This window comes from Lagopus leucura, unplaced genomic scaffold (genome assembly GCF_019238085.1).
Source record: "Lagopus leucura isolate 7727_CA_CO unplaced genomic scaffold, USGS_WTPT01 Super-Scaffold_100008, whole genome shotgun sequence".
Classification (NCBI taxonomy): domain Eukaryota; kingdom Metazoa; phylum Chordata; class Aves; order Galliformes; family Phasianidae; genus Lagopus; species Lagopus leucura.
The window spans coordinates 30,638,425-30,654,152 of record NW_024962265.1 but is presented as its reverse complement, the minus strand read 5'-3'; the positions used below and the strand labels follow the sequence as shown (position 1 = coordinate 30,654,152).

Genomic DNA, 15,728 nt, shown 5'->3' with positions numbered 1-15,728 from the left:
TTTCCTATGCAATATTCTCCTTGGTGCTGTGCAAGCATTAGCACATTATATATATTATTATCTGAACAGATATAGGAACTAACATTCACTATCAATTATTAATGGATATGACCTAACATTTTATTAAATAAAAATCAAAAGAGAATTACATTTTCATAATCACACCCACCTTGAAACAACAACAAAAAAAATCATTTAACAGCACAGATAATTAGCATAGACAAAGACCATTTTTCTTGTCTTGATTCACACATTAGAAAATGGACAGCATTAACTCTAGCAAAGAGAGTTAGGCATAGAATCAACTCGGAATTTCATTCAGACACCATCTTTGCTAAAGCAGAAATATACTCAAGACAAATTCAACTCTTCACAAATATCCTGTGATGTTGCAATAGGAGAAAAATCAGGTGAGCTGTAGTCTCCTTCCTTAAAGAATAACCAGGAGATACTGCAAGCAAAGCCACCTGCTTGTCATAAAAAGAGGACAAGAAAAATTACTTAAGAAATAAAGGATACTAAACTGGATTTTTTTTCCTAAAATGACAGAACAGAAAACCAATGGGTACCAGAAACATAAGTATATATACACAAAGAAATAGTAAAAATGTAGAAAATACTGAACAAAATCCAAGGAAGAAAAGTAATGAAAGAACAACATTTTTTAAACAAATCAGCCTGTAATTCAAAGACTGCTCTTCACTCTGCCTTAACTTCTATGTCTGTAAGTAACAGCATCTTCAAATCTGCCCATAGGATCTTCTAAGCAGAGAGATCTAGAACCCTGATTCTAGAATGAGGATTTTGCAATAACAAGATCTGAGTGAGTCCAAATCCAATACACACCACTGAGAAGTGACAGGTGGAATTAGATGGAATTTATTATTAGATGGAATTGTTAAAGACTGGATGGGTATTTTTTGCACTATTAGTGGCCTATTCATTTACACTGAAAATTGCTGAAAAAAAATTCAACCTATCCTTACTGTAGCTGCAGAGTCACAATGTTAAACCATATAATTGTTGCTCTGATATTTCCCTTTAAAATATTTCAGAGTCTCCCCAGAAGTTTGTATCTACTATTCCTTCATCAATTTACATGAGAAGTACCTCTTCAGACAAGCTATATCACTAGATCTTTCAAAGAGTCTTCCTATGCACAAAATGTGGGAAATTCATTTTCTACAATCCATGAAGACTTCCCATGTAGAGACCATTTGAGACTTAGGCTATCCCATGTCTCCATCATATTAAAAAAAATGAAGCTGGTGAAATTATCTGAAACCACTCACACATACACACACAAATCTACCAGTATTTGCCTTCTTCAGAGTTGTTTTGCTCTTAGGTCACTTACATTAGAAGGACTGTGTTCCAAACTAAGTTAGCTGAGCTATTCAGATACGTGAAGTTATGGTTCCATAATTAATTGCACACATTATAGAAACTTTTGAAATATAATTTCTTGTCTTCCTTTTATGTGGAAGATATTCAGCACTCATTCTCAAGTATGATATCCAAAGTCAGTAATCATGGAAGAAAAGCGGAGAGAGCTGTCTTTAAAAGTAAGAAGGGAATCATTCAAGCATGTTATTCACAAATTTAATATATACAAATAAAAGCCTTACTACTTTCATTGAACTACTTCTCAGTTTCCTGTTTCCTTTAAATATCAGTCTACCCCCTCAGCATTGAAGACCACCTTTCATATCATGGTTCATCTAGGGAGAGTCAAGGCAATATTTCACTGTCTCAATTGGTGTGCATTTAAGTTTATGGCTCCATTCCTGCAAGGGAAGCTGCAAGCATGTCTTTCATTGCTATTTGATATGTAACTGGAGACACAGGTGGATGTCACTATGGTGACACGAGTGGTTATTATAGAGACCACAGAATCGGGAATGGATGCCTTGACAAGGCATCCACATTCCTCAGTTTACTGAAAGCTGTTTGAGGGGAAAGGAAGAATAATCTTAGTAAGATTTCTTCTTTGCTTAACAGTTCAGGCTGGCATCTGAGAGGAAAAAAAAAAAAAAAAAAAAAAAAAAAAGAAAAAAAGCTCTCTCGAAACATTATTTTTCTGTTTAGTTTTCTTATTCATCTCTGATTTGAAAAGCAGCGGTGTGCCTGCATAAGTGTGGCATGCCTGCGGGATGAAGAGATCACCGTCCCTCCCAGGAGCACCAGAGCACACTTTGGTCTCCAGAATATGAAAAGGTCTGTGTTAGGGCCGTGTCCCACCTCCAGTGTCTTGTAGGGGTCACTTCAACAACCACAGTGCCAGAGCACAGAGATCTGCGTGGGCACAGAGAAACCCTTTTCTCTCAGGACAAGGTTATCAATGCCCCACTCAAGAGAGATTTCAAGGACGCTGTGTCCCCATTGTGCGAGCAGAGGTCGTATAAAAATAACGCTGGAGGAGCGTTCTCCCGGCTCTGGTACCAGTCACGGGGAGAGCTGGGCGCAGAGCCTCTAAGCAAAGCCAGCGATGTTCGGAGATGATGAACCAGCGCCGCCGAGTTCGGAGCGGCCCGGCCCACGCCAGGCAGAGCCATAGCGCAGGGTCCCAGCGGACCCCTCCCCGAGATCACCCCCAGCACAGCTGTGACGTCACCGCTCCCCTCGGGGCCGCAGCCGCCAAGTGACGCCCAGTCAGGCACGCTGCTCCAGCCTCGCTGCCGCGCCTCCCGCCCACGTCTCCCGGCGGAGCTGCCCCGAGGCGGGGGCGGCCCTGGCGGCAACGGGAGGTGCGGCAACGCCCGGGATGCGGCCTCGGCTCGGCCCCGCCACCCGCCTCCCCTCCCGCTGTCAGCGCCCGGCGGCCGCATGGGCACGGCGAGGCGTGCGGCGCCTCCCTGCAGCGGCTGCTTCGGGACCAGTGGGCAGCGCCTGCGAGGGGCGGCGTCCGTCCGTCCATCCGTCCGTCCATCCATCCGTCCGTCCATCCCTGCGTGGGTGGCGGCTCGTGTGCGTGTGTGTGACTGACACTGAGGCGCGCACAGCGCGGGAGCAGCAGCGCTCCCGCCCGCAGCGAACGGGGCTGGAGGGTGGGGGGGACGCCGGCGCGCCCCGGCTGCGGCAGCCCCGTCTCCGTCCCCCGGAGCCCTCCCCGATGGGGGCGACCTCAGCGGCCTCGCTGCTCCTCCTCCTCCCTCCTGGCGGGTAGGTTACGTTACCTGGTCTCTAGCTCGGGCTGGATCTAATCCCGCGGCCGCCGCCGGCTTCTCTCGCTGCCGCGGGGGTGAGCGGGGCTATGAATTTATTTATTCCCCATGAGGCAGCCTTGGCAGCAGAGCCGTGCCAGGACAGCCCGGGCTGGGCGGCGGGGAGGGAGGCCCGGGTGCTGCTGCGGGGCCGACGGGGCGCCGCTGTCCCGGGGGTGCTGCGGGGGAACGGCCGAGGCGCTTCAGCACCGGCGCGGCGGGGCGGGGGCTGCGGAGGAGACGCCTCCCGGGTTGCCCAACCCGGCTCCGCGGGGCCGGCGGGGGCGCGGCGCCCGGCCCGGAGACGACGAGCCAGCGAGAAAGGCAGCGCCCGGCCCCCGCCCGGCCCCGCGCTCGTGGGGTGTCACGCTCCTCACCTCGGCTCTGCCAGGACGGGTCGTGTCCGTCCTTCCGTCCCACCCCTCTGTCCTCCTCAGCGGGACACGGGGCGCCGAGTGTTTCGCATCATGTGGCTGTTTGCACTCGATGGCCGTTCCACACAAAGGTTACGGCAAGGCACGCCAAGCTTATGTCAAGAAAAAATGACAGCGATCTTTGTGTGCAGAACGGGAGAACATCACCTTCTCAAACAGCAAATCTGGCTGTGAGGAATGAGTTCTTGATTAAAGTCGTGGATCTCTCTCCCTTTTCCCTACCTCCACACTTCCCAGAAAAATTCAGGAACTGTTTTGTATACATGCCATGAACATATTTATAGAACAGCCATTAAATTATCCCAAAATTCTGTCCTTGAGGCTAAAATCCTATGGGGAGAATGATGGAACATGGAACATAATCACATAATTAAACCCTTTACCATAAATGCCTATTCTCATGGGTAACATTTCATGTCATATGCAACATTTTAAGTAATCTGAAAAAAAAGTAGTTACAGTTGCTGACATCATGTTGCAAAATATGTACAAAAAGTAATTGTGAATACCATGTAATTTTTATTATTTTATAACTTTAATGCATGCAGATTGTTTGGTACGAGCTTTACAAACAGGACCTTCACAGGCATTTTAAGAACTGGGGATAGATCTTTATAGATATGAGAAGTTGGGCTTTAGTTGAGAATATTCAGCTTGTTGAGCTGCTGTTGAGCAATAAAGGGACTTGATAGGCTTGTCTATCTCCTGCTAATAGTGTTTTTATCCCTTAGCTGGCTTCAGCCAAAATGAACAATGGCCTTACAAAAATACTCTGGAAAGGAGCAGGACACCCCAGAAAAGGCTGCAGCGGTAATATCTACTATGCATCAAAGAATTCAGGCACAGAGGACATCTTGAAGCACAGGTGCATAGAAATCAGATTTCTTTGTTACAACTACTTATTTGCTCTGCTTGATTTTATGTGAGATTTTTTTTCTGTTTAAAATTTATATTAAATAAGAAGAGAGACTCAGCAGCATAACAGCCTATCTTATAATTCCTTCTTTCTCTAAGATATTATTGTTAAAATATGTCTATCATCAGTTTCCACTGGAAGTTCTTTAGCTTCAGAAGGAGGGAGTAATTTATCACGTGCTTGTAAAGCAGCCAGCTTGCCTTTCCTGGGCAGATCCTGGCACAACAGTTGTTTAAGAAGCAGTAAGTAGTTCACTGAGTAACACAGAAAATGCTTTCATTTCTGAAACAAACAATTTGGAGCCATTTTTGTGGTGTCATATAAGCTCAGAATAATTGAGTTACTTGCCTATGTCCGGGGTCATTTTTGGGAATAAACATCCACAGTGAATGCCAGTGCAGTTCATGAAACTCACAGCTGTATTAACGCAGGTAGCAGTGTCAGTCATCTCTTGAGCAAGTGTATGATGGAAACTGTGCCCAGAATACCCACGATCACAGGGTCTATTCTGGCATCAGGTCATACTACAGGCTTTGAGAGACAAAAAAAAAAAAAAAAAAAAAAAATGAGAGAGGCCCGCTACACGAAGCATTAACTCCTGGGTATACAAGCAAGGATATAAGTCCTGGGTGTACAAAGACTTTGGTACAAATGCCATGCTCAAACTCATGGTCCCTTCCAGGCAGGCCCACAACTACAAGACCTCAGGTGTTTAAATTAGGATCTTCTGGGCTGCTATTGCTGAAATACAGATTTTAAACTTGGCATTGTGTTAGTGGTAAGCTGTCTTCTGTATTGAAACACCTTGTGTGCCCTGAAGAAAATTGTAGGCCATAGAGGACCTCATATAGTATGTGTAAAATGCAGAAAAACATGGATACATTACCTTTTTCAATGAAGTATCCACTTCACATACAGCTTTGCAGAATGTCAAAAAAGTGGTTTTCAAATGGAGCTGAAACAGGAAATGCATGAAAATAAATGGTGATGTTTTTTCACTTTATAGTTCTATTTCCTCTAGTTTGCCTTAATTTTTATGAATACATAGCTGTATAAATGTAAGTATAGGTTTTCTTTATGCATAAATGTATGCAATATATGTTCTGTACAATAAATTTTACACAGTGATATGTTTAAATCACAGATTATATTTGCTGTACTAGTGCTAGTACACATTATGTAGTATGATATATAACACAGTGAAAATGGATGTATTCTATGTATATATAATAAGTATTTACATATTGACATGTCTATATAGAAATAGTAGAAAACATTAGAATATTTACTGTTACAGAATACTACCCATATTCCATGTATGTATTTATGTGCCCCAAGCAGTTTGCATGCCTCTTTTCGGAGCAGCCTCTCTAGGAAAGGTCCGTGCATCTTAATTTACCTATTGTTGCTGTACGCTTGATCACATTTCTGTAGTCTGAGGCAGAGACTGAACACAAGCTAACTGCAATTAAAGCAGTGTGTGATTCTGGCCCACAGCCTGCACAAGTTTGGATACAGCTCAGTGTCCTGCTTAATGTGACAAAAAGCTGCAGTTTGCCCTTAGACTAAATGTTGAAGTATGATTTTATTTTTTATGCAGCTCCTGTTTTCACCGGCACCAAGTTTTTAAAGCAAGTGCTCCCCTCTGAGTGCTACAGGAGGGCTCTGAAGTGAGTAAGGTCCCTGATGTAGATAAAAAAAGCTCTGTCACTGTCCTACACCCTTCCAGCCTCTGAGAACCTTCAGTGTAGGCAGCCCATTATTCAAAGTAAGAATGTTCACAACCACACTCTAAGGGTAAGAATTAAAAATGTATTAGTGATAGTGATTAATAATTCAAGTGTGAATTTCAAGAAGCTAGCAAAGATTCCAAGCACTGTATACACATGTGTTTGTCTATGTGTGGAGGGTGATGTTGTCTGTGTATGTTTCAGTGATCTATTTGAAAAAATAAAGTAAAATTACCTACGTATTGTGTATGTGAAAAGAAGTTACATATTTGGTTGGTTATTCATTCCACATCCATTTGACAGTGAGATAGACTTTGGGAGACTGCATCTTATGTACTCTCCCCTCTGAATTCATAACAACTTGAGATCCTTTTAGTGATTTTATTGGAATTTGTTTTTAAGAAATATTTTTCTCTGGAGAAAGAAAAAAATTAATGCTGCTGATATTGAATACTTGATATTATCTATGTGAATCTATCAAATAATCATTTGGGTAAGTCTTCTACTGGATTAGCCTATTTACCCCCATTACCACTTGTCCTGCAGTTTCATTTGAATGCAAAATTTTAGTTCCCTCTGCTATCTCACCAGTTATGTCTTCTAATCACAGTCCAGACCTAAAGGGTCTTAGTGTCACCGTTCTTGGTGTCACTAGTGTTTGTATGATTACAACATGATTACACGCTTTTTCTAACTGATTTTTGCTCCATGCACACACTGTTCAAACTGCTTTCATGCATGGGCAAGCTGGCATGGCTCTTGTGCTCATTTCCAGCAAATACTCAGCGTAGTCATTAAAACCATATTGGTAATTCACCTCAGCCACCTTCTGTAAGCTTTATATCAACCACTAGTCATTGTCAGCCTGCGTCCCATTGCATCCTCACTCATGAACACAGAAAGCCCATCCACTAACATAAAATTTTAATCCTAGTTTTGCTATGTGAATCCTAGTTTTGCTATGCTATTGTGAAACAGATAGATGCACTTCATTTTGTGTATGTGTGAAAAATTCGACTAGAATTAGATACTGCAGAATTCTAATGATAAAATATAGCCAAAGTACATCTTTCTGCTGAGATCAGTTTTCTTTATAAGCATCAAACACATCTATTCAAGGCCCAATAAAATTCTTTTCTTTTACAGCTCCTGGGGATAGAGAACACAGCACATTGTAACAACAGCAATAGACTCAGCCGTGAGAGATCTTTATCAGGCATCACAAAGAATTTGAGGCAGCTGGCAGTTATCAGCTGAAACAGGTAGTCACTAGAAGTATAGAAGATAAATAGATAATAGAAAAGCAATCTGGAAACCTGGGAGAGATAATAAACCACTCTTCTAGAGGGGAGGTAACAACTTAGGTAGGTCACTGATGAACTCAACTCCCAGATCACTACTGTGTGTAATACTGCTGAAAATACAGCTGCAGTTTACTGCTCGTGCTTGTCAGGTCTCTTGTAGTGTTCAAAATGTTGTTGGAAACACAGTTTGACATATTCAGTTACATAAATCACTATCACAGGGAAGTGAAGAAGGCTCCTGCAGCTGAAAAAAGCTGACCACAATCCTAGGGGCACCGTGACCCTCTGTTAAATTACAGTTGCTAGACTAGGAAGCTACTTATTCTACTTGCTGTTGTCTATACTGCCAGTGTAATCATTACATAATGTTCCTGTTATGTCTATCATAGTCTTCTGTGGAGCATATGATTTCTTTTTTTTTTGTAATTTCTTGTCATCTAGAAATACCTTTTCTACCATTATGCTTATCCTAATACAAGCACAGAGAAGAGAGAGAAAGAAAAGAGTCATACAGACACCAAGGTTGGAGAACACTTCAAAGATCACCCAGTCCAACCATCCACCTATCACCAATATTTACCCAATAACCACGTCTCTCAGTACAATGTTTAAATGGTTCTTGAACATCTCCAGGGGCAGTAACCTCACCAGCTCCCTGGACAGTTCTTTCCAGTGCCTGACCACTCTTTCAGAGAAGACATTTTTATTAATATCCAATCTGACACAACTTGAGGTCATCCTATCTAGTCCTATCACTAGTGGGACCTCATCACAACCTCCTTTCAGGTAGCTGTAGAGAGTGATAAGGTCACTCCTGAGCCTCCTCTTCTCCAGACTGAACAATTCCAGATCCTTCAGCTGCTTCTGATAAAACTTGTGCTCCAGATCTTTCACAGCTTTGTTGTCCTTCTCTGGGCATGCTCCAGAACCTCAATGTCTTTCTTGTAGTGGGAGGTCCAAAACTGAAAACAGCACTCAAAGTGTAGCCTCATCAGTGCTGAGTACAGAGGAAATATGATACTTTTAGTAGACATTTATTAAAACAGACAAAACATCTTTCACTCTAAAGCACTCTTACAATTCCCAAGTTCTTACTTGTTAAGAAGTGAAATCTTGCATGAACACACAAGGAAAATGATACCATTTTATAACTCTTCTTACTGTTTTCTGTGATTCTGTAGAACAACAGAGGGAGATAACATCAGGATATATTGATTTGCCAAAGAAGCCACAGAATAGAAATTCTGTGTAATAGAAAGAATATAGAATAGAAAGAATGTAGAATAGAAAGGACATCTTTCTACCAAATAAATACTGAAGTTATTCAACTGACATATTTCTTGATGATTTCTTGACATCTTTCATGTGATTCTATGATTCTATGATTTCTTGAGTTAGTTAACTCTTTCATGTGGACTGCATAAGGTAGCTGATGTCAATGGATCAGAACCAGAAAAAAAAAAAGGGCAGGAGGAGAGGGAGGAGGGAAAGAAAGATTTGCTCAGTTTGCTTAAAAAGATGCTTAAATAAAACTTGTTTGTACCACAGAAACTAGAAATCATTCCATACATTTACAATGAAAGACCAAAAAACAAGTCAAATTCGTCAAATGTTTCCAGAGTGCTAGCTACCAATATTAAAGTAAGTTCTAATTTTCTTTAGGAATGCAACATACTTTCACAACCCATTAACAAAATTTAAATGTGCTGATTATGTAAATAATTTGTGGCCCTAAAAACTAACCAAATTGCATGTTTTTAGTGCACTATTTTAATGTGTTTCTTCTGCTGAACATGAATTAATTGTGTGCTTCTGTAAATTTCAGCTCTAAGTGGTGATTGCTTAGAATACTTTGTCATTTTTTATCTCACTCAATGGCTGCTAAAATAATAATGTAAATGAAATAATATAATGATGAACTTTCAAAACTTACAAGTCTAATGCTTCAATCTTTCTCTGTGCTATGATCCAGATTGAAGAGGAAAAATTGCCTTTTTTTTTTTTTTTTTTTTTTTGACAGACTATGCAGCTATCCGAGGTGGAGCCATCTCTGTAGGAGATATAAATAGAGAAAAGTCTTAGAGTCTCCTGTTCATATTCCCTAATTGTGCATAAAAAGGGTCATCCTTCATTAGCTTGTGGTGGTCAAAAGTGAATTCAGTGCTCTGAAGATGAAGAGATGAAGATGCCTGTTCTGCATAGGTACATGAACTAACTGTTCAAACAAACACCATGGTGTAGTGTACCCAGAGACACTTGCTGTCCTGCCAGTGGAAAATGAAAGGCATCCCACTTAGATATTCTTTATTTCCTCTTTGAGGAATTTAACCCACTGACTGTGTGATGGCTGGGATATCTAAAGGAACAAGTCTGAATCATCCTGTCAGGTAGATGTTTTAACACTGGCAGCTACCACAGTCTGAATATTACCCTGAATAATATCAATAGGTTGGTCTGTAGAAATATAACACTTTTCTCAAGCTAACATGAAAAATCAGAACCTATTGACTGTGCAATTAATTTTCCATACTTTCCTTCATTGCGTTGAAAGCATTGGACTATATGTTCAAAAACATGCGTGAAGAGCTTTTAGTTATTGTCTTTATGTCTTGGTAAAATTAAGCTTTATTTTGCAGCTCTCCTCTGGGATAGTAACATTTTACCAGAGTGTGTAAAACCTAACAGTAAATATTATGTTTTAATGAGTGTTTTTGCGTGGTTCAGAAATAAAACTCCTCAACATATCTTGTATTTTATTCTTTACCGATTACATCAAAAATATAGTTGTGCAATTTATTGTCTCCAGGTAGTTTCTGTCATTCCTGTGTAGAGCTACAGTAGACAATCCTGTATAAGAACTTATAATTTATAGAAATTTATTTTTCCAATGGGTCATGAGACTGAGATATTTTCTGTTATCTTGGGATTGCATTGCTAAGTCACAAAATCAGTAATAAATTATTTTTTCATATTACCATTTTACTGTCAGTCCTTTTCTCATTGCCAGTAATACACATCTTGGGATATGAAATTATGATATCTTGCAGTAGCCACTTCCCATCAAACAACATGAATTCTTCAGCAGTTTTTAGTGGTGTAGGAAGAGACTCCAATGAAGATTAAGACATCTCTAGGCATCTGTATGGAAGTGCTCTAGTGTAAGCTGTATATATAAACTTCTGTTCTAGACAGTAGTGTTAATAAAGTCCATGGAGCCAAGTCAGGACCTCATCAGCTAATGAACTGCCTTGTATGTATTTCAGAGTGATCTGGGATTTGTGCTAATTGAACACACATTGAAAAAATATGACATCATATAAGATAGGCTGCTAATTTTGTATCTCACATGTTCAGCATTTTACATATTTTGCTTCTTGATGCTTCCAGAAATTGGAGAAGATACTCCTCTGTAATCATTAAATTTCTGAGAAAAGCAATAAAAATATCTCTCTTATTTTTTTCTTTCTCTGAGTTAAGTTGGGATTTCACAAAATTATTATTATTTTTTTTTTTCATTTGCTGTAGTTTGTGCAAATTGCATGACAGAATACTGTAAACTGAGTACACGATATAAAGGCAGTCTTTGGTAAACATCAGCATGCTTGTATCATTGTTTATCAGTGTAATGTCAGCTCTTCATTTTTGGGGCTGTTTAGTTAAGGTACATTAAGATATTAACAGGATTATTTGAGTTGTTTCTATGTGATACTGAAAGACTGCATTGATGCAGAAATTGCTCTGAATTTTGTGTCTGAGTGCCTTTCTTACCTGTTCCATGTGAATAAAACACTTTCTTGTAAACAGAGATTTTATTTTCCTTGTTAGTGATTGTATATATCAGGGAAGGGAAATTATTTTTCTCTTAGTCTAAAGATTTTTACTTTGTATAGCACCTCCAACTCATTTTCTTCAGAATGTCGGACTGATCTGAAGGATCAGCAGCTAATACACCATAGAACAGGTTTGAATCCAACCATCAAATAAAAATGGAAAGCAATTGCAAAGGACACAATCCAATTTATCATAGGACTAAGGTTACATAGGGTAGCTACTGACCCAGGACAGCTATGGAGACATAGCCTAGACAGCTGCAGAGCAGTGGCAGCCAGCCAGTGTTCCTGAACAGATGAAGATGAAGCCAAAAGGAGGAGGACTTAAATCTCTGACACTAGCTGCTCTAATACAGAACAAACAAGCCTTGTAGGAACCTTTTATACTCTGACCAGAATTACAGCAGCTAGTTGGAAGCAAAGTCCTTGGATACTCTTGTACAACTTTTAAAATAACCAAAGTATTAAAAAATATTACCTTTTGGGACATATTTAGATCTGAAAATATTTTATGCTAGGTATATAATAAATAATCTTCAATCATCAATATTTTATGTACTGAGTCATTAAAAAAGGGCATGGTTTCACACATCTCAGTTATGCAAAGATGATCCAAGCTATTCTTTTTTAGGCTAGAAATTAAGATCTTTGAGCCTAGAGATATCATTTTTAATTTCAAAATTAGCCCATTCTTCACAATAGCACACTGTATTTTGCGTACTTCAATTGTTCTTTGAACAAAACAGCACATAAAGCCCCAGTTTCTTTCACTACATTCGAAGATATGATCTACAAGCTATACCCAACTCCTGAAGGCTTGAAAAGGCTACACTGCTTATCTTATTTATAAGGCATATTAATGAAAGTAGTTGCAGAACCTAACACAAAAGCCATCTGAAAAATAGGCAATTAAATAGCTCAAACTAAGTAGTGCAGTAGAAAAAGACCTCTTCTTGAAGTGTATAGTTTTTTGTGCACAGTTCTCTGTAGGACGTACTCTGTAGTTTATATTAGCCACAGATATTCAGGACGCTTGTAAGCCTTTTTAATTTTCCATTATGAAAATATGCTATGGAACTCTTGTATCAGATATGAAACAGACACTTACACTTTTTTTTTTTTTTTTAACGTGTATTAATGTAAATAAAACTATTTCTCATTCAGATTTAAATTGTGTATTATATACTATGCTTTTTTTTTTCTCCTATCAAATTCCAAAAGCCTTTCCTGGTAAGGGCATCCTTTCTCAGAGTACTTCTTAAAATAGAATAGCTTGATTCTGTGGATAGTACTTTGACATTGATGAAAACCAGGGAGAGACAAACAAATTCTAACAAGTCTGGAAGTGGTGCCTGTGTACTTTAGAACTAGTTCGACTCATTAGTAGATTAATAGGATGCACAGAGAGCTGAATCTTTGAAAGAAATCAGTGAGTTAAGGTCAGACTATTACCCTGTAGCTCCCATTAGCCTGCACATTAGCTAGACAGATCTACAGATATTTCTGTTCCATACAAATCACTGGAACAATAGATATAGGCTTTCTATAAAATTGGCATGGCCATAAAATGGAATGTAGGAACATTTTACAATTACTGTAGTTAACGTGGCCAAGGGTTTTGAATACAGCTTTGTCAGGATTTTTATCCTCAAGGGCCTACCTATTCACCGCCCTGAGGCAGCTGAACAGCATAGACGTTGGTTATCTAATATGGATATTTTTTCTCAATAATAATTCACAAAACCATTTAACGAGTTTCACGTAAAAATGTATTTTGATATACCTCATAGAAAATATACTTGATCTTGCCCAAAGGCAAAAGAATGCATAACATGACCTGTCATCTGTGATTGCAAGCCACTTTATCTATGAAACTTGGATCAGTTGCAGTGACAGATACAGTGAGATAAGGCAGTCCCCTCCAAATGGCTTGTAGGAAGGTCACACAAATGGTAAGCAGGATCCCAAACTACACATTAAAAGATTCAATTGCAGGGGGACACACTTACCAGGCATGTTTTGGATGTCAGTTATTTTATTGGAGATTAATAAGAGAACTTTTGTAATGTAACAGCTACATCTGAGCTAATATTATAGGATATCCTTATTGTGAGTGGTACAAACAAGTACCTCAAGGACACAGTTACTTTCACTGGAAAGGTCTAAATGACTGAGTTGAGTATAAGAGGTTATTTGTGTTCTGGAACTGCCCATTTGTTTCCACTGACTGCAAAGACGGCTCAGAGTGTTTGTACAGATATGAACATTTGCAGTTTAAATATTTAAAGTGAAATGGCTTCCATCCTAACTTTTCTCTTCTTTGCATGTTGCCATCATTTTTCAGAGAAAATTTGATCAGTGCACCCATAACAGATTTGTCATACCACTCTTAACTATTTTTTGACTGATCAATAGTTTGATCCACTCTGTTTATCCTGTAGTGCAACAACTTAGCACAAGCCTTCAATTTTTGCTGATAGTTCTGCACTGAGTGTATTAGTTAAGCTGAAGAGAATAAAAACAAACAAACAAAAGAAACAACCATTGGTAATAACTTATGAATTTCCATGTGAAAAGCTTTTTCTGCTTTAGTCTTCAACATTTAACAATGGCAAGGACTAAGAAGACGCATTGTATTGTCTTCCCTGATTTTTTCTTTAGATGTAGTAATAAAAACTTAATTCTTTTACTACCTGCCTATCAACAAACTCCCTTAAAAAGTACTTTAAACTTTTCTTTGTCTCTTAACTATACTTTAACTGCAGGTTGCTACTTTTATCTTTTCTGTTTTGACTACTACTTGAGTCAGCTTTGAATAGAATAATTTGGCAGTAATCACCTGTAGAAATGGGAAAAACAGCAAAATTTTGCTGCGCTTGTGTTTCGTATGAGGACCAGTGAATCTACTCCTTTCAACTACATAAAATTCTGCAGAAGAAAGAGTGCTTCATGCGTTAACAAGTCCAAAGATATGGCTAGTGAACCCAGACCAGAAATGCAGCTACTGTAAACCTGCACATACTTGGCAGCTATTTTGTGATATTCATAAAGCAGATATTTTTCTCCTGCATGTAACATCTCTTTGTCAAGTGTATTCAGACTTAGAACAGGTAGAAGCATTTGATAATCAGCTATATTCTTCTGTGAAAGAAAATGTTGGTGGTTGGTGTTTTATTTGTTTGTTTGTTTTTCCTCCCATACATGAAAATTGTAGATTCTGTTTCTTACAGCCTTCACCAGATACATAGGTCTTATTGTTTTGTGAGGTAAACTAGTCTTAGATAATTTTTATACAAAAGCAAATTTGTCTCATTGGTTATCAGTAATCGGTTCTAACAGTTCTCATAATGAGAAAAGGAAATTTAGTATTCATAAAGACAAACAAACACATAACTACAAGTCTTCTGTTTCTACTTATCATTTTAAATGGCCAAATGCAATAAGGCATGGCTTTCAAAGGATAACAAAACGAACATATATTTGAGGGCTGCCCTGAAAGTAATGTCAAAGGCAGATGTTGGTGGTATGGCAGTAGAAGTTGAACCTTCCCACTAATATCCCACTACATGTTGTTGTCATGTGACAGATGGCAGCAGAGGGGCAGTCTGACACAGTGGAATCTGACGTGGAAATGTGGAAACAAAAATGTGTTATTGTATTCCTCCACGTGGAAAAGAAATTGCACCCATTGCCATTCATTGATGCTTGCTGAAAATTTATGGAGACCAAACAGTTACTGTGAGTACAATGTGGTGATGAGTGGTGCATTTCAGCAGTGGCAACAGTGGCATTGACTCATCTGTACTGGTGCATGCTTTCATGAGAGTGGTGTGCAGATTCTTGCTTATCACTGGCAAAAATGCAGAGCTGATGGTGGTGACTGTCTTGAAAAATAGTGTTTTGTAGCTGAGAATTTGCTCTCTCAAATAGTGTTATTGTGTTTTCTGTATTTGTTTTAGTTTCCATGGAAATAAATAAGATGCATTGCTTTCAGAGTAACCTACGTATACATAATGAAGTCAATTCCCGTTTATTTCTCAATGAGAAGTTTTAAAGGAAAGATGTAAAAAATATGGTAATTTGTATTCAGTATGCACAATGAAACTGATTTATTATTTATAAATGAACACTCATGTTCTATTATGTACATATGACTGTGTGATTGGTTTTGCTTCTTCAGAGAAAAGTGTTTGATTAGTTCTTTGGCAGGCATTCATGTCACATATGTCAATATGTCAATCTCCTGAATGAAAGAGATGTGTTAGAGTGGCTAAGATAATTAATAATAACAAAAATAATAGCAATAAATTC

General features: G+C 39.2%; 1 protein-coding gene and 1 long non-coding RNA gene across 2 annotated transcripts in view; one reads left to right on the top strand and one right to left on the bottom strand.

Annotated features, from left to right (window-relative positions):
• The window catches only part of SLC16A7 (solute carrier family 16 member 7), an 81,459-nt gene extending 78,097 nt beyond the window's left edge, over nt 1–3,362 (bottom strand). The window contains exon 1 of the mRNA XM_042872297.1: nt 3,177–3,362. The gene's annotated coding sequence lies outside the window, so the exon portion shown is untranslated. The remainder of the gene's footprint in view (nt 1–3,176) is intronic.
• On the top strand, nt 3,066–7,415 carry LOC122180586. Its single transcript, XR_006179174.1, has 3 exons — nt 3,066–3,162; nt 4,369–4,502; nt 6,154–7,415. It is a non-coding gene; the product is annotated as an uncharacterized LOC122180586 (long non-coding RNA).
• Nucleotides 7,416–15,728: the final 8,313 nt, after the last annotated feature.